The sequence below is a fragment of the Phocoena phocoena genome, chromosome 1 (assembly GCF_963924675.1).
Source record: "Phocoena phocoena chromosome 1, mPhoPho1.1, whole genome shotgun sequence".
NCBI classification, from domain to species: Eukaryota; Metazoa; Chordata; class Mammalia; order Artiodactyla; family Phocoenidae; genus Phocoena; species Phocoena phocoena.
The window spans coordinates 114,676,487-114,699,315 of NC_089219.1; the positions used below are offsets into that span (position 1 = coordinate 114,676,487).

The 22,829-nt window shown below is 39.0% G+C and overlaps 1 pseudogene; it reads right to left on the bottom strand.

Moving 5' to 3' along the window:
* Positions 1–5,484: 5,484 nt before the first annotated feature.
* LOC136138661 (Fc receptor-like protein 2) overlaps positions 5,485–22,829 on the bottom strand; it is a 34,550-nt pseudogene continuing 17,205 nt past the window's right edge.

Consider the following 22,829-nt stretch of genomic DNA (forward strand, 5'->3'; position numbering starts at 1 on the left):
CAAGACCAAAAGACACCCCTCAAAATGGGAGAAAATATTTGCAAATGAAGCAACTGACAAAGGATTAATCTCCAAAATTTACAAGCAGCTCATGTAGCTCAATAACAAAAAAACAAACAACCCCATCCAAAAATGGGCAGAAGACCTAAATAGACATTCTTCAAAAAAGATATACAGATTGCCAACAAACACATGAAAGAATGCTCAACATCATTAATCATTAGAGAAATGCAAATCAAAACTGCAATGAGATATCATCTCACACCAGTCAGAATGGCAATCATCAAAAAATCTAGAAACAATAAATGCTGGAGAGGGTGTGGGGAAAAGGGAACACTCTTGCACTGCTGGTGGGAATGTGAATTGGTACAGCCACTATGGAGTACAGTATGGAGGTTCCTTAAAAAACTACAAATAGAACTACCATATGACCCAGCAATCCCACTACTGGGCATATACCCTGAGAAAACCAAAATTCAAGGAGAGTCATGTACCAAAATGTTCATTGCAGCTCTATTTACAATAGCCCGGAGATGGAAACAACCTAAGCGCCCATCATCGGACGAATGGATAAAGAAGATGTGGCACATATACACAATGGAATATTACTCAGCCTTAAAAAGAAATGAAATTGAGTAATTTGTAATGAGATGGATAGACCTAGAGTCTGTCATACAGAGTGAAGTAAGTCAGAAAGAAAAAGACTAATACCGTATGCTAACACATATATATGGAATTTAAAGGAAAAAAATGTCATGAAGAACCTAGGGATAAGACAGGAATAGAGGCGCAGACCTACTGGAGAACGGACTTGAGGATATGGGGTGGGGGAAGGGTGAGTTTTGACAGGGCGAGAGAGAGTCATGGACATATACACACTAACAAACGTAGTAAGGTAGATAGCTAGGGGGAAGCAGCCGCAAGGCACAGGGATATTAGCTCGGGGCTTTGGGACAGCCTGGAGGGGTGGGAGGGGGAGAGTGGGAGGGAGGGAGACGCAAGAGGGAAGACACATGGGAGCATATGTATATGCATAGCTGATTCACTTTGTTATAAAGCAGAAACTAACACACCATTGTAAAGCAATTATACCCCAATAAAGATGTTAAAATAAATAAATAAATAAAAATAAACAAACAAATAAACAAACAAAAAGAAGATGTGGCACATATATACAATGGAATATTACTCAGCCATAAAAAGAAACGAAATTGAGCTATTTGTAATGAGGTGGATGGACCTAGAGTCTGTCATACAGAGTGAAGTAAGTCAGAGAGAGAAAGACAAATACCGTATGCTAACACATATATATGGGATTTAAGGCAAAAAATGTCATGAAGAACCTAGGGGTAAGACAGGAATAAAGACACAGACCTACTAGAGATTGGACTTGAGGATATGGGGAGGGGGAAGGGTAAGCTGTGACAAAATGAGAGAGTGGCATGGACATATATACACTACCAAACGTAAAATAGATAGCTAGTGGGAAGCAGCCACATAGCAGAAGGAGATCATATTGATGCTTTGTGACCACCTAGAGGGGTGGGATAGGGAGGGTGGGAGGGAGGGAGACGCAAGAGGGAAGAGATATGGGAACATATGTATATGTATAACTGATTCACTTTGTTATAAAGCAGAAACTAACACACCATTGTAAAGCAATTATACCCCAATAAAGATGTAAAAAAAAACAAAACTAAACAAAACAAAAGCAAACAAACTCAAAATGCTTGAAAGGCTCCCTCACCCAAAATCGAATTAACGGCCTCCTTAAGGATTTATCAAGGACAGATACAAATCTCAAAGTCTTTCCTGCAAATAGTAAAAAGCCTTAATTATCTGAGCAAATAAATTTAACTTACACCAAGTGTCATTTATAAATTAGTAAGTTTATATTGTAATACCTGATTCATGACTCAGATTTAAAATAAAGTTATGAGATCTCTAGTTATGTCTGTTTATACATCTGTGTGTACATTATACATATGATACATATTTACCTTCAGATAGTATTATCAAAATTAAATTTATAGAAGAGCTGTATCTAATTGACTTAAAAGTAGCATTTACAAATTAAATATTTTTAAATGTAGTAGAAACTAACCCAAATGAATTTCAAGTTCACATATCTGGGAAATATTCAATATTAAATTAATATTCAGTATTAAAGTTCAAGTTTGTTGGTTTATTTAATACAGATATGTCTTACTTTTATTACACTTAGCTTTACTAAAAGTCAAATAAGGTCATATTATCTCTATTATAAAATTTATCAGTGAGAAAAATAGCTTGGGATGGTGGCTGACTTGGTGTCATGTCTCAAAGTTTTCATGGATAATCTAAACATAATTGTTGAGAACAAATGAATTAAATAGATATAAATGGGGTAAGAGCTTTTAGGTGAACCCTTGAAGAATAATTATGTTTTATGGTATATCTACTTAAAAATAGTTTCTCTAGATTTTTGGTAACTTGAAACTTTAGAATTTTGGTAAGTGAATTTAAATGATGGAAATTTATTAAATACCTAGACCATTTCCAAATAAGATACTGAAATATTAATTACTGAATATAGGCTTCATTTTGCAGAGAAACTAAAGATATTTCGGACTATTAATAAAAATGTTTGGTGCCACACTAAAAAATAGTCTATAAAAAAGCACATATTTTTAGAAATCATAACTAATATTTGTAAGTTTGCCAATCTACAGAATGCTAATGTAAAAGACAGTGCATCATTGCTTACTTCTTAGCTTTTACTAGAAATTACAGTACTTAAACATTAAGAATTCTAATTAATATGCATAATTAAAACTAATAAGGGTAACAACTTTGCATGAAAGGAAAAGGACATAAAGAATGAACATTTTGTTATGGGAAAAGAGAGTCATTTTGTTCTAGAGAGAAAAAAAGGAAGAAAAAGCACTGGACTAAATCTGAAAGTAAAAAAGACAGTTACAGAAAGTTTGTGGGAAAGGAACCCTGGGAAAAGAGTTTTGTGCATGGTCAGGACTGGCTAAAATTAAAATAAAATTTAATTGAATAAATAAGTTTAAATATTAAAAGTAAGCTGGCACAAAACTAGAATTTGGTTTTCTCTCCAAGGTCAGAGAACAAAGTTTTCTTGGAATATTGATCTGCTTTTGATAACAGATTGTAAAGTTTCTTTACCTTTTAAGTAATTTGTTGTAGCTTTCTGTATTTGCCTTTAAAATCTTTAATGTCACATTGGTTGAGTGAATAAGTATTGTTTCACACTGACCTATGATCCTATTTGACCAAGTGTCTTAAAAACCTTGTGATATCTTTGACAAACTTCCCAAGTCAAATTCCAAATGAATTCTCTTGACTTCTAGCTAACTTTGTGATGCTTCAAAGGGCCACTGAAACATCCCAAAGAGAGATATTAAACTAATTAGGGTTGTTGAGTATGTTAAATTACATGGGAAATATTGTCAAATTAGTTGTGATAAACTTTCTTAGGCTATATTATATGGGTATATGTCATTAATATAGAGCTTCTAAAAATTATATGAAATTCCTAAAAATCCGATATGTCCTGGTATAGTGTTATTAGTCATAATTCTAATTATTATCTTAAAATGTTGTATGTCACAGAATGTTGTATATTCTTTGTCAGTTATGTTGTAATCAGATATTTAACCATGCCATTTAAAATCTTTCGTCTTTTATAGACAGTCATTGTTTTATGCTTTTACAAAATCAAGATCTTCAAGATTCACAGAAAGGACTTTTTGACAAATAAGGTTTCTGATGACTTGTAGATCATACCACTGAACTGGGTAAGAAATTACAAAACTCTAATGGAAAACCTGATGACTTCATCCAGATCAGCAGGAATCAGTTACATGGGACTGAATGAACTAATAAACACAATTTGTATTTTATAACTTTTTTCTGAAATATTACTGACTTTTAATATTTATTTTCCAGAAAACCTTTCCTCTTACACTATGACCTACAAAAAAATGATAAAGTATACCTTTGTAAACAAAGATGAAATATTTAGCTTTTTCTCTCTACCTGATCCCTCCAGAATTTGGCTTTTCCAGCTGGCTCCCCTCTGGACTTTATAGCTTATTGCAATCCAGATTACAACTAGTTATACTCATCATTATTTTAATCTGTTCTCTCTTTGTTGTTTTCAAACTATGCTTTTTGTCTCCCTCTGCTCCACTCTGAGCTATATTACTTATATTCTGTCTATTTTGTAATATTGTTGTTTCTTAAATTACCTGATGTGTAACCAGGCCTCCAACAAAATTAATGATGGCTAAAAGTCTTGAGGCAATGATCACATATATAACTCTATACAGAATAATTGTAATAGTGCAACTCTAGATATGGGAAGAAGTAACAAGGGAAAAATATTTCCTGGATCATAATAGACTAGTAAGACAGATGATCCAGAGAATTTTAGGTTATTAACAGGGCCTAATCCAGATATAGCACATGAATGGCCTATCACTGAGATCTTCACCTTACTTAGGAATAAGTGTTCTTAGCGCCACGGGACAAATAGGTCATGAAATGCCTCCCAAACCTTGGTCGAATTTATGACCAACAAAGGGCACTGTAAAGAAAAAAATGTTGCCTGCCATTCCAGTTCTATAAGGATCAAGCCATTAGCCACTGCAGTTGCCCACAAACAGTGAGCTCCAAGGGGAATTCAGGGTAGAGAAAAACAAGAAACATTCTGTGTTTTGGATATACTGGTCCTTAAATAGTTAAGATGTATATCTAAGGGAAATTTTTATTTTTTGTGGTATGCAGGCCTCTCACTGTTGTGGCCTCTCCCGTTGCGGAGCACAGGCTCCGGACGCGCAGGCTCAGCCACCATGGCTCACGGGCCCAGCCGCTCTGCGGCATGTGGGATCTTCCGGGACCGGGGCATGAACCCGTGTCCCCTGCATCGGCAGGCAGACTCTCAACCACTGCGCCACCAGGGAAGCCCCTAAGGGAAATTTTTAAATGACCCCAGATTCTTACATCTTCCCATACAGAGAAAAGCACTAAAATCATTAAGTTGAGATTTCTCTTCTTTGTGATTAGCACTAATCTTTTGATGCTTGACTGCATGTTTTTCCAGCAAAAAGTTTGTATATATACTGGCTCCTCCCTTACCTCTTCGGAGCAGTTCCTCAGAGCTATCTGAGAGGCTGTCTTCTGGGCGACAGTCCTCAGTAAATTTCTTAATAAAACTTAATTCTCAGCTTTTATGTTGTGCATTTTTCTTTCATTTCACACTTGCTATCTGTCTCTGAACCCCAAGTGGAAGCAGAGACAGAAGCTCCTTGGTCTTCTCTGGATGACATTGGATGACCAGTCCAACCCATCTACTCACCCAGGATCAGCAGCAGCAGCCACAGAAACATGGGGATGTGGCCTGGCTGAGGGCCGGGAAAGTCTCTCTCACAAGCCAGGCTTCTTTCTCATCCACGAAAGAGGACAGAAGGGAGGTACTCAGATGAGATCTGCAAGAGTTAGAAAAGGGGAAGTAAAAGAATCATATCTTGCCTTGGGTTCTGAAAAATTAACACAACTGCCTTCCTAAATGTTGCTTGTATTTCAACCCCGGCAGTTGTGCAGTTTTAGACGTTGACAGTTACCTTCTAGCAGGTCAACTCTCTCTGGAGAAATGTCTCCAAGGCTGTGCTGGGTTCTCTGAAATGCCACACTATAGATTTGCTAGTATTCAAATAACTTTTTTTCATTTTTCAAATGGAAAAACCCTTCCATTACCTTGAATTCATACAACATCTGGTTCTGCATAAGGCTCCTAATATAGACATACCTGGTGACTGTGGTGTCCTGCTATGTTTTATGGTGTAAGTCACAAAAATTCAAAGGGTCAAAGCAGACACGAAAGCCTTTTGACTTTACATAAAGTGGCACAAAGTTGTTGAGGAGGAAAAATTTTTTTAAATTCACCAACTACAAAAGAAGCTGCCCCTAAATTCCTCCCAGATCTGTGCAAATTAGGAGATAAAAGAACAAGCATTAGGTAGGAAACTGTTTTGTGCCCCATCTCAGCCTATAACCAGTGCTGTGCCTGGGCAGGCCCTTGTGATTCTTATTATGATTGCAAGACACCCTCAGCAATAAACAGGAAGAAACTTTGGAAAAAAAAAGTTTATTGCTCATAGGTCCTGGAAAGCTTTTATTGGGGTGGAGGGTGGGGCTTAGTGTTTTGAGGGCTCACTCTTTATTGGTGAATTTAAAATATAAAAGCCAGAAGTTAAAGCACAGGAAGAGAAAAAAACAAGAGGCCCAAATGGTCAGTTATCAAAATCAACCAATACCTCTAAAACAAAGGAGCCTGGGGGGCAAAGGAGGGCGGTGGGGTGGGCTTTGGTGCTGCCTTTTATCTAGTGGCTGGCAATGTGTTTATTCAAAGTAGCTCTTTGAAGTGGATGTCTCAGCAATCAAAGTTTAAGTCGGGCACTTGCATTATGAAAGAAAGAACAACTGTTAGGGCCCATACTACAGAACCTCTGTTTTTAAAGCCAGAGCCTTTATCAGAGAGGCCTTCCCTGGCCTTGCAATCAAAGGGGTCTCACCTGATTATTTTCTGTTTCAAGCCCCTGTATGCTTTTTTTCATAGCATTTTATCATTATTTGTAATTATTTCCTCTATTTTCTTGTTTGTTTTTATGTCTTCTCCTCAGCTATCATTCAAGGGCCCATGTTTAGCTTACCCATTGTTGTATCCCTTGTACCTCTACCAATTTTCTCTTGCAGGGAGGCATTAAATAAGTATTTTTTGAGAAACTATGAAAAACTCTAGACCAGGGTTTCTTGACATTTATTTCATTAGCACTTCCCTAAGGGGCCTTTTCAGATTTTTTTTTTTCTATCCACCCCCCTCCTCTATGAAACATTAATAGCACAGATATGCTGTATGTATATATATACATAAAAAGTAAGATTTTTTTTTCACCTCCACAAGGACCAATTTTTGCTGCTTTGAGGGTGATATCACCTCTGTTGGGAATGCATGCTTGAGACGTAGAGACAGACCATTCTCAGCAATCTAACTACCGGATAGAAAGTTATGACCATTCAAAGACATCTTTGTATTAGAAACAGAAACCTCTGATCAAGTTTCCCTTCTTTGTGGAGGCTAGCCTGAGGCTATAATGGAACGAAGTCCTCTCCTTTAACCAGATGGCATTCTTTTCTTCCCCCCCATGACAGTTACCAAATTTTGTTTTTCTGTATGCATTTACGTGGTTATGATGTTCCTTTCTCTCCTTAGACTGTAGTATCACAGGGCTGAAAAGAGTCTGGTGTGTTCTCTATCACGTTTTCTTTCTTTTCTTCCTTCCTCCCATCCCTTATTTCCTCCTACACTCCTTCCTCCCTTCCTCTCTTTTTTGGTTGTAGAAAGAACAGTTAACATGATATCTATCTTCTTAACAAATTTTTTATTATGCAATACATTATCGTTGACTATAGATACAATGTTATACAGCAGCGCTCTAAAGCTTAACTTAATCTTGCTTAACTGAAACTTTATGCCAGTTGACTAGTAACCCCTCAGTTCCTCCTCCTGGCAACCACAGTTCCACTCTGATTCTATGAATTTGATTATTTTAGATAGCTCATGTAAGTGGAATAATGCAATGTTTGTTTTTCTGTGACTGGCCTATGTCACAACATAACTGTCCTCATGTTTCACCCATGTTGTCACAAGTTGAAGAATTTCCTTGCTTTTTTAAGGCTGAGTAGTTTTTCATTGTATGTACATATAGCAGGGAAGAGCCAATCCTGACTCCATGTTGGATCTGTTTCTTTACTTTAACCTTTGCTTCCTGTTGCTTTTGTTCACTAAAAGGACACTGTGTATACATAATGGCCTGCCTTCGGGAACCCTGCCCCTCTGCCTGAATGTTAAACCAAAGTGCCTTTGTTTAGGGAAGCAACCTGACCCTGTCTGCCTGGGAACAGCTGCAAGAAAAAAGAAATTAGCATGTCCCCTCTCCGTGGCTGGCCATTCCAGGAGATATTTGCAAGACTTATGGCCTTTTTATTTTACTTCCTCACCTCCTCCCACCCTCTGTTCTATAAAAGAAACTGACATCCAGACCCCTATAAGATTTTTTTTTTAGACACTAGTCTGCCATTTTCTCTGTCTGCCAAGTTTCCAAATAAAGTCATTATTCTTTGCCTCAACACCTTGTCTCCTGATTTATTGGCCTGTCATGCAGCGAGCAGAGGGAACTTGGACTCAGTAACATATACACCATGTTTTCTTTATCCATATATCTATTGATGGACAGTGAGGTTTCTTCCACATCATGGTTATTGTGCATAGTGCTTTAATGAACATAGCAGTGCTAATATCTCTTCAAGATCCTGATTTCAATTATTTTGGATGAATACACAGAACTGGGATTGGTGGATCATACAATAGTTCTATCTTTTTTTGTTAGAAACTTTATACTGTTTAATATAGATGCTGTATCTTACAGATTAATAAATGATGCCTTACTAAAATTGGTGAAACTTATAAGAGGAAAATAAAGTGAGGAGGTGCAACAAAGTCAGGTTTAAGCCTCTGCAGTCAGGGAAATATGGATTCTGGTCTTAGCTCTACCCTCTACTGACTGTATGAACATGGCAAACTACTTCCCCAAGATTGTTAACCATGGACAATATCACACACTTAAAACATACTTTTTTTTTAATAATTCCAGATAATACGTGTAAGTTTTCCATACATAATAGACCCAATAATTAGTCATTGGTAACATTTTTTGGCTAGTAGAATATTAGTAGGGATCAGTATGATATATCATTTGGAGGTATTCTCTAAGTTTTGGGTCTTAAAAATTATATATTACAAAGAGATAAAATTATGCTGAAAAGGCTAAAAATATAACACCTTTATGAAAGTGTTGGTTATAAAAGGTGGATGCATTTACACTTCCAGTAATGATGGAAGAAGAAACTGAACTAACCTTTCTTTTGAGGATCACTAGAAATGCTGGGCGAAATTCTTTTAAAAGTCTCTTTCAAGGTACTGAAGAGATAATAAGACAGCAAAGAATTCTGAGACACGATTAGAGAAGAAAGGAGCTCAGGGAGAAAAACCTGGCTTCTGAAACCACTTGTTTAAAAGGGCACTTGCCAAGTTCAGAAAGGGGAGCAGGGAGGCTTGTGCTTTAGCACAGTCCTGTGGGGTTGGGAGACATGGACTGGTATTCATGCTGGTGTGTGTGGAAATGTTTAAAATATGATTGTAAAATTAAAAAGAATAAAATACTGCCATTTGCAGCAACATGAATGGATCTAGAGAATACTTAGCTTAGTGAAACAAGTCAGGCAGAGAAAGACAAATACTATTTGATATCAGTTACATGTAAGTAATCTAAAAAATAATACAAATGAATAAATATACAAAACAGAAACAGACTCACAGACATAGAAATCAAACTTATGGTTACCAAAGAGGATACAGAGAGAGGTAGGGAGGGATAAATTAGAACTATGGGATTAACATATAAAAACTATGATACATAAAATAAATAAGCAACAAGAGTTTACTGTATAGCACAGGGAATTATATTCAATATCTTGTAATAACTTATAATGGAATATGATCTGCAAAAAAAAACCAGAAGCAGAACCAAATCACTGTGCTGTATACCTGAAACTAATGCAATATCATAAATCAGCTATACTTCAATAAAAAATATATATATGGCTGTAAAATTTTTGACAGTTCCTCAATTTAGAGGTGGAGTCTATACTCCCTCCCCTTGTATCTGGACAAGTTTGTTAGGCGCTAAGACCCAATAAAACTGTGGTGGAAGTGATACTGTAATTTTTGAATTAGTTGATGAGATGTTGTAGATTTACTATCACAATTTTTTTTGAAGCTTAAGCCAACATATAAAAAGTCTGACTACCCTAAGGCCACCATGTTATGAGGAAGTCTGGACCACATTGAAGGGTCACACATACACACTCTAATTGACTGTCCAGGTTGAGGTCCCAACCTATAGCCAGCATCAACCACCAGACACGCAGGTGAAGATGGCCCCTTATGATCCATATAATAGATCCAAGAATTCAAAAAGGAGTCACTGTTCTTGTCATAAGTTGAGAAGAAATGGATAAATAAAAGATAAAATATTATACTAAGTTGTTTTCACTTATTTAAATAAAACTCTTAATTACATTTTACTCCATTACATATAAACTAATTTTGTCTATTGAAAATTATTAAATTACATTTAATAATTGGACTTTTTATTTAAAAGTCAAGCATGGAGGAATGTGCTAATGGTTTTAGTCTCAAGTGACTACACACAGGGAAAAACGACAAATTGTAAAATTAGTAATATGGCAACATTGCCCAGTACGTGGAGCCTTAGAAAATTGTGAAGCATGAAAATAAATGATCAGATTTTTGAAGGTTTTCATTTTTCTCTCTTTTTTTTCTCAAATCCAATCTATAGCAGCAATGGGTCCTGGAATCCTTGCCAATACTATGCAGAAACAGTAAATATAAATTCATGTAAATTTAAGCATAGTGTGTACTTTTCAGGTTAGTGTGGAGAGAAGAAAAGCAGTCAGGCATTGAGGGAGTTCACCTTCTCCAACTCCCCCCATAGAGCAGACATCACCTAGACCTCCACCTATTTTCTGAAACCCAAGTATGGTACCAATAAAAAGCCATTGACTATAATACTACTCCTGTATCCAGGGACCATCAACCCACTTGAGATGGAGAGTGGCACCAGTTCACAGAACTGGGCCCCCAGGCCATTGTCAGCCTCACAGGAGTAGCTTCCAGAATGCCCTGCAGTTAGAGAGAGATTGAAGGATGCTCCTTTTCCAGAGGGCACTGAGCTGCTACCCAGGTTGATGTCCTCATGATAAAACCGGTACAGGATTGGGGTGGGGGATGTAGGGGCAGCTCCAAGCCTCACAGCAAAGCTCTACCATATCCACCATGACAGCCTGGGTCCTGGGACCCCTGAGGGTGAGGACAGGACAAGATGTTGGAACTAACAGACTCAAAGGGGGCTATCAGAGAGGAGTTGTGATGCTGCATTAGACTCATGAATTCCCATACCAGGATCTCAGCATCGGGCCTGGCTCTTGGTCATTGTGTATTCCTTCCATTCCTGTATCCCCATTAGAGCAGTCAGAGGTTGTTTTTTCAAAGTGTCTTTAGAAATTTGGGGGAATATCAATTCTGGGTCATTGTCTAGAGACATGGTCATTTGTCGTTCTCATCTTATTTACTTCTAATGCCAACCCAACCCCCTTTGTGTTTTCTGTTATGAAAAAAAAAGATGTCAGCAGTTTAACTTGTGAAGGTAACCCATCCTCAAGGTTTTGGTGGTTCTCCACAGCACTGATCACTGGGATCTCCTGGAATTTCCTCATGACTCCTGGCTCTTGGTTTGGGGATTTCTGTCTGAGATGAATGGGAGTGAAATTTACTTCTCACAGAAATATTCACCACCTTGTTCTGGATGGGATTGTGGCCATTGTCAGCTCTATAGTAATATTGGCCAGCACTGTACTCCTTCACAGCTGGGATCTCCAGGTCTGCTGACAGGGAATGCTGGGCTTCTGTCCCAGACTGGTTCCTGTGGTCTCTCTGTGCTAGGAAAATGTGATGTCTCTTGTGCCCTCAGCCACTGAGCAGAGTAGGGTGAGATCCCCTCCTTCAGTCTCTTGTCCCCCAGGGACCTGGGTATCTAAGCTTACATTAGAGCCCAGGACTTCTAGCTGAATAGAAGATGACATATGAGAACCCTGACTATGAAATACTCTGGGAACAGAAGGTAGACTTATTTCAGCCTCTAATACAAGGAGTGGGAATATGGGTATTGCTTATGTAACATATTACAAGTATACAATGGTAAGGAATCCATGGTAATTATCCTTGAAGAATGTGGATACAGATACTTTCAGGTCCTAACCCAGATCTGGGCTAATTTCATGGGTAGCAATCATTAAAGAATCATGATGAATCATCCACTACATGAGAGAAGAAATATTTTTTTTGGATGAGTCACTGTGCAGACACATACCTTTTGCATAGAATTAAGAAGTTCACTGGTAGCATCAGTCTACCTTGAAAAAGGCACTGTTCCTAATAATGTCAATAAAAATTCCTCCATTATTCCCAATTTCAAGGATCAACACAAATTGTCACCCCCTCCTCTGACCACTCCAGTTCACTTTGATTTCTGCTCTTCTGACTCTTCATTTTAGCCCCATATGTGTTGCAATCCAGCATGTGGAGACATTTGGAGAGCAGGAGCCTTGTCTTTTAAAGTTCCCAACCCTCTACTAAATGCCAATGCACACAGTTGGTGATCAATGAAGATTTGATTGATGTTATTACTTCAATAAGAAGAGAAAGATTATAAGAAGCTTAGCCCATTTGTTATTCTTATGAAGTGCCAAGAGCAATTTGGAGAGTTTCTCTAGTCCAGCTCCTACTTTCCACAAGGACAGAAGTTGAACAAAGAAACAAAAGACTAGCCATCCATGGTGAAGCTACAGTGTTCATGTTTTTCCCCATGCTCAGCCCCACTGATACTTATTCTGCCCGTGAATTTAAGATTGGAGGCTCCAGTTTCTGACACTGTGAGTCACTGTCTCTGCATGGCACCAGTAAGACCCTGAGTCTTCACTCCACGTGGTGGGGAACTAGAGCTCTGGGGAGCTGCTCTAGCCTAACCCCAGGGTCCTGCTATCTCTGAAGAAGCAAACTGGAGCTGGGCATCTGAGCTCTGTGGAGAGGGATGGGTCTTTCAAGAGAGATCAACGTCACTGGGCCCTCCTCAATGGGCCCAGAAGAGCTGACTGTCAGCCCAGGACATGGAAACAGCTCTGGAGAGAAGGATCACAACAGCTTTCAGAGCAGTAAGATTTACAGTTCCTGCTGCAAAGTACCTGGTGAGAAACAACCCCAGCAAACAGGACATTCAGAACCAGACATGCCACGTACCATGTCTCCCTTACATGGTCAAACCACAAGCATTCCAGTTCATGTTTGGTGTATGGGTAGCTTTCCCCTATGAAGTACCCACCTGCTCTGCTACCACTGTCTCCTATCCACCCCAGCTCCCACAGGAGTGACAATTTTACTTAAGACTTCAATCCTTACTACTCTTTACTATTTCTGTTTTTAGAGTTTTCTTCCAGTAACAGTACAGTAATATTTGCCACTGTCACTCAAAATGCATTTTGGATAGGAAAGCTTGAGACTTCATCTGTAAAAACAATAACGCTTTTCTATCTTTGTAATAAGTCACTGTCTTTATTTTCCAAGCCTTTTCTCTCTGGCATATCAGAACTACACTGTTTCATTCAAAGACAGAAGAGGGAGCCAGGACAGTGAACCAGTCTGAAAGAGAGGGGAGGGGGGAACTGGATTTTTCATTTCTGCAGAGAATCCAATGTCTGACCATCTCCCTTATTCTTAGGCAATGAGATGTGTCAGGTGTAACCTCTTCATCTTTAGACAAGATAGAAGTTTCAACCCATTCCTTAGTCACTCAGAGATGCATCTTATTTTTCCTGAGGAGATATCTTATTCAACTTGGGCTGCTCTAACAAAATGCCATAAACTAGGGGGCTTATCAACAGCACAAATCTATTTCTCACAGTTCTGGAGGCTGAAAGTCCAAGATCAGGGTGCCAGCATTGTCCAATTCTGGTGAGGACCCCTTTCCAGGTTGCAGGCTGCTGACTTGTATTCTCATACAGCAGGAAGAGACCCAACTAGCTCTCCAGCCTCTTCTTATAAGGGCACTAATCTCATTCATGAAGAGCCCACCCTCATGATCTAATTACCTCACAAAGCTTCCACCTCCAAATACTATCACATTGAGAATATGGTTTTAACATATGAATGGGTAACAGGCTAAAACATTCAGTCCATTAGAGGGAATGTCAAGGTAAACATAACATTTTACATGGATACAGGGTGTTATGCTAAAACTCCTACTCCTTAGCTCACTCCATTGGTGACTTCACATAGGGGACCCTTGTCCTCGGTGGACCTTTTGCTTTCCCACCCCTTATGCTTTCATCCAGTCTTTAAAGGCACCACATTGTATTGTAAAGTCATGTTCTGTTCCTTCTTCTGAGCTTGCTAGATGGAACAACCAAGTGGCCTGGATAACGGGAATAAGCTGGTTACTGGAATAAGATCTAGTATCTTTGTTTTTTATCTTCTTTTAACATCTTTATTGGAGTATAATTGCTTTACAATGGTGTGCTATTTTCTGCTGTATAACAAAGTGAATCAGCTATACATATGCATATATCCCCATATCTCTCCCCTCTTGCATCTTCCTCCCACCCTCACTATTCCACACCTCTAAGTGGACTCAAAGCACTGAGCTAATCTCCCTGTGCTATGCACTGCTTCTCACTAGCTATTTTGCATTTAGTAGTATATATATGTCCATGCCACTCTCTCACTTCCTCCCAGCTTATCCTTCCCCCTCTCTGTGCCCTCAAGTCCATTCTCTACATCTGCATCTTTATTCCTGTCCTGCCCCTAGGCTCTTCAGAACTTGTTTTTTTTTTGTTTGTTTTTAGATTCCATACATATGTGTTAGCATACGATATTTGTTTTTCTCTTTCTGACTTACTTCACTCTGTATGACACTCTCTAGGCCTATCCACCTCACTACAGATAACTCAATCTCATTTCCTTTTTTGGTTAAGTAATATCCCATTGTACATATGTGCCACATCTCCTTTATCCATTCATCCAATGATGGACACTTAGGTTGCTTCCATCTCCTGGCTATTGTAAATAGAGCTGCAATGAACATTGTGGTACATTACTCTATTTGAATTATGGTTTGATCAGGGTATATGCCCAGTAGTGGGTTTGCTGGGTTATATGGTAGTTCTATTTGTAGTTTTTTAAGGAAACTCCATACTGTTCTTCATAGTGGCTGTATCAATTTACATTCTCACCAACGGGGAAGAGGGTTCCCTTTTCCCCACACCCTCTCCAGTATTCATGGTTTGTAGATTTTTTGATGATGGCCATTCTGACGTAATACTTCATTGTGGTTTTCATTTGCATTTCTCTAATAATTAGTGATGATGAGCATACTTTCATTTGTTTGTTGGCGATCTGTATATCTTCTTTGGAGAAATGTCTATTTAAGTCTTCTGCCCATGTTTGGATTGGGTTGTTTGTTTTTTTGATATTGAGCAGCATGAGCTGCTTGTATATTTTGGAGATTAACCTTTATCAGTTACTTCATTTGCAAATATTTTCTCCCATAGTGAGGGTTGTCTTTTCATCTTATTTACGGTTTGATTTGCTGTGCAAAAGCTTGTAAGTTTCATTAGATCCCATTTGTTTATTTTTGTTTTTATTTCCATTTCTCTAGGAGGTGGGTCAAAAAGGATCTTGCTGTGATTTATGTTGAAGAGTGTTCTTCCTATGTTTTCCTCTAAGAGTTTTACAGTGTCTGGACTTATATTTAGGTCTTTAATCCATTTTGAGTTTATTTTTATGTAGGGTATTGGGAAGTGTTCTAATTTCATTCTTTTACATGTAGCTGTCCACTTTTCCCAGCACCACTTATTGAAGAGGCTGTCTTTTCTCCATTGTATATTCTTGCCTCCTTTATCAAAGATAAGGTGACCGTATGTGTGTGGGTTTATCTCTGGGCTTTCTATCCTGTTCCATTGATCTATATTTCTGTTTAAATGCCAGTACCAAACTGTCTTCATTACTGTAGATTTATAATATAGTCTGAAGTCCAGGAGCCTGATTCCTCCAGCTCTGTTTTCCTTTCTCAAGATCGCTTTGGCTATTCAGGGTCTTCTGTGTTTCCATACAAATTGTGAAATTTTTTGTTCTAGTTCTGTGAAAAATGCCAGTGGTAGTTTGAGAGAGATTGCACTGAATCTGTACATTGCCTTGGGTAGTATAGTCATTTTCACAATGTTGGTTCTTTCAATCCAAGTACGTGGTATATCTCTCCATATATTTGTATCATCTTTAGTTTCTTTCATCAGTGTCTTACAGTTTTCTTCATACCGGTCTTTTGTCTCCTTAGGTAGTTTTATTCCTAGATATTTATTCTTTTTGTTGCAATGGTAAATAGGAGTGTTTCCTTAATTTCACTTTCAGATTTTTCATCATTATTGTATAGGAATGCAAGAGATTTCTGTTCATTAATTTTGTATCCTGCTACTTTACCAAATTCATTGATTAGCTCTAGTAGTTTTCTAGTAGCATCTTTAGGATTCTCTATGTATAGTATCATGTCATCTGCAAAGAGAGACAGTTTTACTTCTTCTTTTCTGATTTGGATTCCTTTTATTTCTTTTTTTTCTCTGATTGCTGTGGCTAAAACTTCCAAAATTATGCTGAGTAATAGTGGTGAGCATGGGCAGCCTTGTCTTGTTCCTGATCTTAGTGGAAATGGTTTCAGTTTTTCACCATTGAGAATGATGTTTGCTGTGATTTTGTCATATATGGCCTTTATTATGTTGAGGTAAGTTCCCTCTATGCCTACTTTCTGGAGGGCTTTTATCATAAATGGGTGTTGAATTTTGTTGAAAGCTTTTCCTCCATCTATTGAGATGATAATATGGTTTTTCTCCTTCAATTAGTTAATATGGTGTATCACATTGATTGATTTGCATATATTGAAGAATCCTTGCATTCCTGGGATAAATCCCACTTGATCATGGTGTATGATCTTTTTTTTTTTTTTTTTTTTTTTTTTTTTTTTGCGGTACGCGGGCCTCTCACTGCTGTGGCCTCTCCCGCTGTGGAGCACAGGCTCCGGAGGCGCAGGCTCAGCGGCCATGGCTCACGGGCCCAGCCGCTCCGCGGCATGTGGGATCCTCCCGGACCGGGGCACAAACCCGTATCCCCTGCATCGGCAGGCGGACTCTCAACCACTGCGCCACCAGGGAAGCCCCTGTATGATCTTTTAATGTGCTGTTGGATTTTGTTTGCTTGTATTTTGTTGAAGACTTTTGTTCATCAGTGATATTGGCCTGTAGTTTTCCTTTTTTGTGACATCTTTGTCTGGTTTTGGTATCAGGGTGATGGTGGCCTCCTCCCTCTGCTATATTTTGGAAGTGTTTGAGAAGGATAGGTGTTAGCTCTTTTCTAAATGTTTGGTAGAATTCGCCTGTGAAGCCCTCTGGTCCTCAGCTGTTGTTTGTTGGAAGATTTTTCATCACAGTTTCAATTTCCGTGCTTGTCATTCGTCTATTTATATTTTCTATTTCTTCCTGGTTCAGTCTCAGAAGGTTGTGCTTTTCTAAGAATTTGCCCATTTCTTCCAGGTTGCCCATTTTATTGGCATATAGTTGCTTGTAGTAATCTCTCATGATCCTTTGAATTTCTGCAGTGTCAGTTACTTCTCCTTTTTCATTTCTCATTTTATTGATTTGAGTCTTCCTTTTTTTCTTGATGAGTCTGGCTAATGCTTTATCAATTATGTTTATCTTCTCAAAGAAGCAGCTTTTAGTTTTATTGATCTTTGCTACTATTTTTTCCTTCATTTCTTTTTCATTTCTTTTTGATCTGATCTTTATAATTTTTTTCCTTCTGCTAACTTTTGGGTATTTTTGTTCTTCTTTCTCTAATTGCTTTAGGTGTAAGGTTAGGTTGTTTTTTTCAGATGTTTCTTATTTCTTAAGGTAGAATTGTATTGCTATAAAGTTCCCATTTAGGACTGCTTTTGCTGCATCCTATAGGTTTTGGGTCATTGTGTTTTCATTGTCATTTGTTTCTAGATATTTTTTTATTTCCTCTTTGATTTCTTCAGTGATCTCTTGGTTATTAAGTAGTGTATTGTTTAGCCTCCATGTGTTGTATTTTTACAGATTTTTTCCTGTAATTTATATCTAGTCTCATAGCTCTGTGGTCAGAAAAGATACTTGATATGATTTCAATTTTCTTAAATTTACCAAGGCTTGATTTTGACCCAGGATATGATCTATCCTGGAGAGTGTTCCATGAGCACTTGAGAAGAAAGTGTATTCTGTTGTTTTTGAATGGAATGTCCTTTAAATATCAATTAAGTCCATCTTGTTTAATGTATCATTTAGAGCTTGTGTTTCCTTATTTATTTTCATTTTGGATGATCTGTCCATTGGTGAAAGTGGGGTGTTAAAAGTCCCCTACTATGAATGTGTTACTGTCAATTTCCCCTTTTATGGCTGTTAATATTTGCCTTGTGTACTGAGGTGCTCTTATGTTGGGTGCATAAATATTTACAATCGTTATATATTCTTATTGGATTGATCCCTTGATCATTATGTAGTGCCCTTCTTTGTTCTTGTAATAGTCTTTATTTTAAAGTCTCTTTTGTCTAATATGAGAATTGCTACTCCAGCTTTCTTTTGGTTTCCATTTGCATGGAATTTCTTTTTCCATCCCCTCACTTTCAGTCTGTATGTATCCCTAGGTCTGAAGTCGATCTCTTGTTTTGCAGTAAGCGGGTCTCTCACTCCTGTGGCCTCTCCCACTGTGGAGCACAGGCTCTGGACGCGCAGGCCCAGCGGCCATGGCTCACGGGCCCAGCCGCTCCGCGGCATGTGGGATCCTCCCAGACTGGGGCACAAACCTGCGTCCCCTGCATCGGCAGGCGGACTCTCAACCACTGCGCCACCAGAGAAGCCCAATGGGTCTTGTTTTTTATCCATTCAGCCAGTCTATGTCTTTTGTTGGGAGCATTTAATCCATTTACATATAAGGTAATTATTGATATGTATGTTCCTATTACCATATTCTTATTTGTTTTCAGCTTGTTACTGTATGTCTTTTCCTTCTCTTGTGTTTCTCGTCTAGAGAAGCTCCTTTAGCATTTGTTGTAAAGCTGGTTTGGTGTTGCTGAATTCTCTTAGCTTTTGCTTGTCAGTAAAGGTTTTAATTTCTCCATCGAATCTGAATGAGATCCTTGCTGGGTAGAGTAATATTGGCTGTACGTTTTTCCCTTTCATCACTTTAAATATGTTCTGCCCCTCCCTTCTGGTTTGCAGAGTTTCTGCTGAAAGATCAGCTGTTAACCCTATGGGGGTTCCCTTGTATGTTATTTGTTGTTGTTCCCTTGTTGCATTTAATATTTTTTCATTGTATTTAATTTTTGATAGTTTGATTAATATGTGTCTTGTTTCTCCTTGGATTTATCCTGTACAGATTTATCCTGCACTTCCTGGACTTGATTAACTGTTTCCTTTCCCATATTAGGGAAGTTTTTAACTATAATCTCTTCAAATATTTTCTCAGTTCCTTTCTTTCCCTCTTCTTCTTCTGGGATCCCTATAATTTAAATGTTGGTGTGTTTAATGTTGTCCCAGAAGTCTCTGAGACTGTCTTCAATTCTCTTCATTCTTTTTTTTTATTCTGCTCTGCAGTAGTTATTTCCACTATTTTATCTTCCAGATCACTTATCTGTTCTTCTGCCTCAGTTATTCTGTTATTGATTCCTTCTAGAGAATTTTTAATTTCATTTTTTGTGGTTTCATCATAGTTTGTTTGCTCTTTAGTTCTTTTAGGTCCTTGTTAAACATTTCTTGTATTTTCTCCATTCTATTTCCAAGATTTTGGATCATCTTTACTACCATTGATCTGAATTTTTTTTTAGGTAGATTGCCTATTTCTTCTTCATTTGTTCTGGTGGGCTTTTACCTTGCTCCTTCATCTGCTGTGTGTTTCTCTGTCTTCTCATTTTCTTAACTTACTGTGTCTGGGGTCTCCTTTTTGTAGGTTGCAGGTTTGTAGTTCCCATTGTTTTTGGTGTCTGCCCCCCGTTGGTAAGGTTGGTTCAGTGGGTTGTGCAGGTTTCCAGGTGGAGGGGAGTAGTGCCTGTGTTTTGGTGGATTAGGCTGGATCTTGCCTTTCTGTTGAGCAGGACCTCATCTGGTGGTGTGGTTTGGGGTGTCTGTGAACTTATTATGATTTTATGTAGCCTCTCTGCTAATGGGTGGAGTTGTGTTCCTGTCTTGCTAGTTGTTTGGCATAGGGTGTCCAGCACTGTAGTTTGCTGGTCATTGAGTGGAGCTGGGTCTTTATATTGAGATGGAGATCTCTGGGAAAGCTTTCACCATTTGATACGATGTGTGACTGGGAGGGCCGTGGTGGACCAGTGTCCTGAACTTGGCTCTCCCACTCAGATGTTCAGGCCTGACACCTGACTCGAGCACCAAGACGCTGTCAGCCACATGGCTAAGAAGAAAAGGGAGAAGAAAATAAATAAATAAATAAAATAAAGTAAAATAAAATAAAAAGTTATTAAAATAAAAAATAATATTAAAAATAAAACAGTAATTAAAAAAAGGAAAGAAGAGAGCACCGAAACCAGAAAACAAATTCACCAATGATAACATGCACTAAAAACTATACTAAAAATAAAAAACAATTAAAAAACAGTCACACAGAATCCTAGGACAAATGGCAAAAGCAAAGCTATACAGACAAAATCACACAAAGAAGCATACACACACACTCAGAAAAAGATAAAAAGGAAAAAATATATATGTATAAAAAGAAAGGAAGAGAGCAGCGAAATTAATAAACAAATCTACCAATGATAATAAGCTCTAAATACTAAACCAAGATAAACATAAAACCAGAAAAAAATTAGATGCAGAAAGCAAACCCCAAGTCTACTGTTGCTCCCAATATCCACCGCCTCAATTTTGGGTTGATTTGTTGTTTATTAAAGTATTCCAGAGATGCAGGGCACATCAAGTTGATTGTGGAGATTTAAGCTGCAGTTCCTGAGGCTGCTGGGAGAAATTTCCCTTTCTCTTCTTTGTTTGCACAGCTCCTGGGGTTCAGCTTTGGATCTGGCCCCTCCTCTGCATGTAGGTCACCCTCTGGCATCAGTTCCCTGCCCAGACAGGACAGGGTTAAAGTAGCAGCTGATTAGGGGGTTCTGGCTCTCTCAGGCTGGGGGGAGAGGGGTACAGAATGCTGGGCAAGCCTGTGGTAACAGAGGTTGGTGTGACATTGCAACAGCCTGAGGCACACCATGTGTTCTCCCTGGGGAAGTGTCCCTGGATCATGGGACCCTGGCAGTGGGAGTGTGCACAGGCTCCTGGGAGGGGAGGTGTGGATAATGACCTGTGCTTGCACACAGGCTTGTTGGTGGCTGCAGCAGCAGCCTTAGCATTTCATGGCCATCTCTGGTGTCCACGCTGTTAGCTGCAGCTCGCGCCCATCTCTGGAGCTCGTTTAGGCGGTGCTCTGAATCCCCTCTCCTCACGCACCCTGAAACAATGGTCTCTTGCCTCTTAGGCAGCTCCAGACTTTTTCCTGGACTCCCTTCCGGCTCGCTGTGGTGCACTAGCCCCCTTCAGGCTGTGTTCATGCAGCCAACCCCAGTCCTCTCCCTGGGATCCGACCTCTGAAGCCTGAGCCTCAGCTCGCAGTGCCAACCCACCCCAGCAGGTGAGCAGATAAGCCTCTCAGGCTGGTGAGTGCTAGTTGGCACCGATCCTCTGTGTGGGAATCTCTCTGCTTTGCCCTCTGCACCCCTGTTGCTGCACTCTCCTCCTTGGCTCTGAAGCTTCCCACCCACCCACCCCCTGTCTCCACCAGCGAAGGGGGTTCCTAGTATGTGGAAACTTCTCTTCCTTCACAGCTCCCTCCCAGAGGTGCAGGTCCAATCCCTATTCTTTTGTCTCTGTTTTTTCTTTTTTCTTTTGCCCTACCCAGATAGTTGGAGAGTTTCTGGCCTTTTGGAAAGTCTGAGATCTTCTGCCAGCTTTCAGTAGGTGTTCTGTAGTTGTTCCACATGTAGCTGTATTTCTGATGTATCTGTGGGGAGGAAGGTGATCTCCATGTCACACTCCTTCACCATCTTGAAGGTCCCCCCAAGATCCAGTATCTTTAATTTTCAGAACTTTCTACTGAAATGTTTCAAAATTTTTGGTCCATTTATTCAACGTACAATTAGGTGGAAATGAGTTTAAATCCAGGGTTCAGTTCTTAGGTGACTGATTATAGTGAAAAAAAAAATCATTGCCAAGGACAAATATCCTCCCCTGGGGCTGCTCTTCTTAGATTGGTCACAGATTCTCTAGTTTCTACCCTGTCTCTTCACTTATTTATGGTACCAGACTATGTCCTATCTGTGACATCTGCATTATATTTTAGGATTATAGTTGAGGGTTTTGACCTCAAGGTAAGGAACTAAGTTATATCTCAGATGAAAATATTCTTTCTATCACTGTTCACTTATACCATGATTACCAGAATTTGGATATGTAGTATCAGGAAGCAGAGGTCAGTCATATAAGAGAAGCGATAACTCCAAAAATATCACTGCAAAGCCAGAGCCAAATGCCACAGGAAGTGTCGGGAGCAGAAACTGTGTGATGCTGGAGCAGGTTGGCCCGGGGAGCAGTAACATGTAGACATCTCTCCAGTCTTCCTACATCCATCTCTACAGGACCTTGTGGTAGCTGGGTGGCTGATATACCACAGATCAAAACCAACAAACACAAAGTGTGACTCACCTGCCTGTTCACTGAACAGAGCTGTGAGGGGATCAAAAATCCAAGGTTAACATGGAACATTTGCATCACAATTTAGAAATCTATATTACTCGGCTAAATTGCTCAAAACATTCCATCTTTCCCTCCTTTTCTATTCCCCTACTCCATTATCATCAACAATTCAATCTCCCTCAAACATACAACCAATCCGCATTCGTTTTATTTTTTTTTAATTAATTTTTGTTGGAGCATAGCTGCTTTAACCCTCATTCATTTTACAATCATGAGGCAAATTGCAAACCTTCTCTTCCCCAAAGGGATTACCAGAA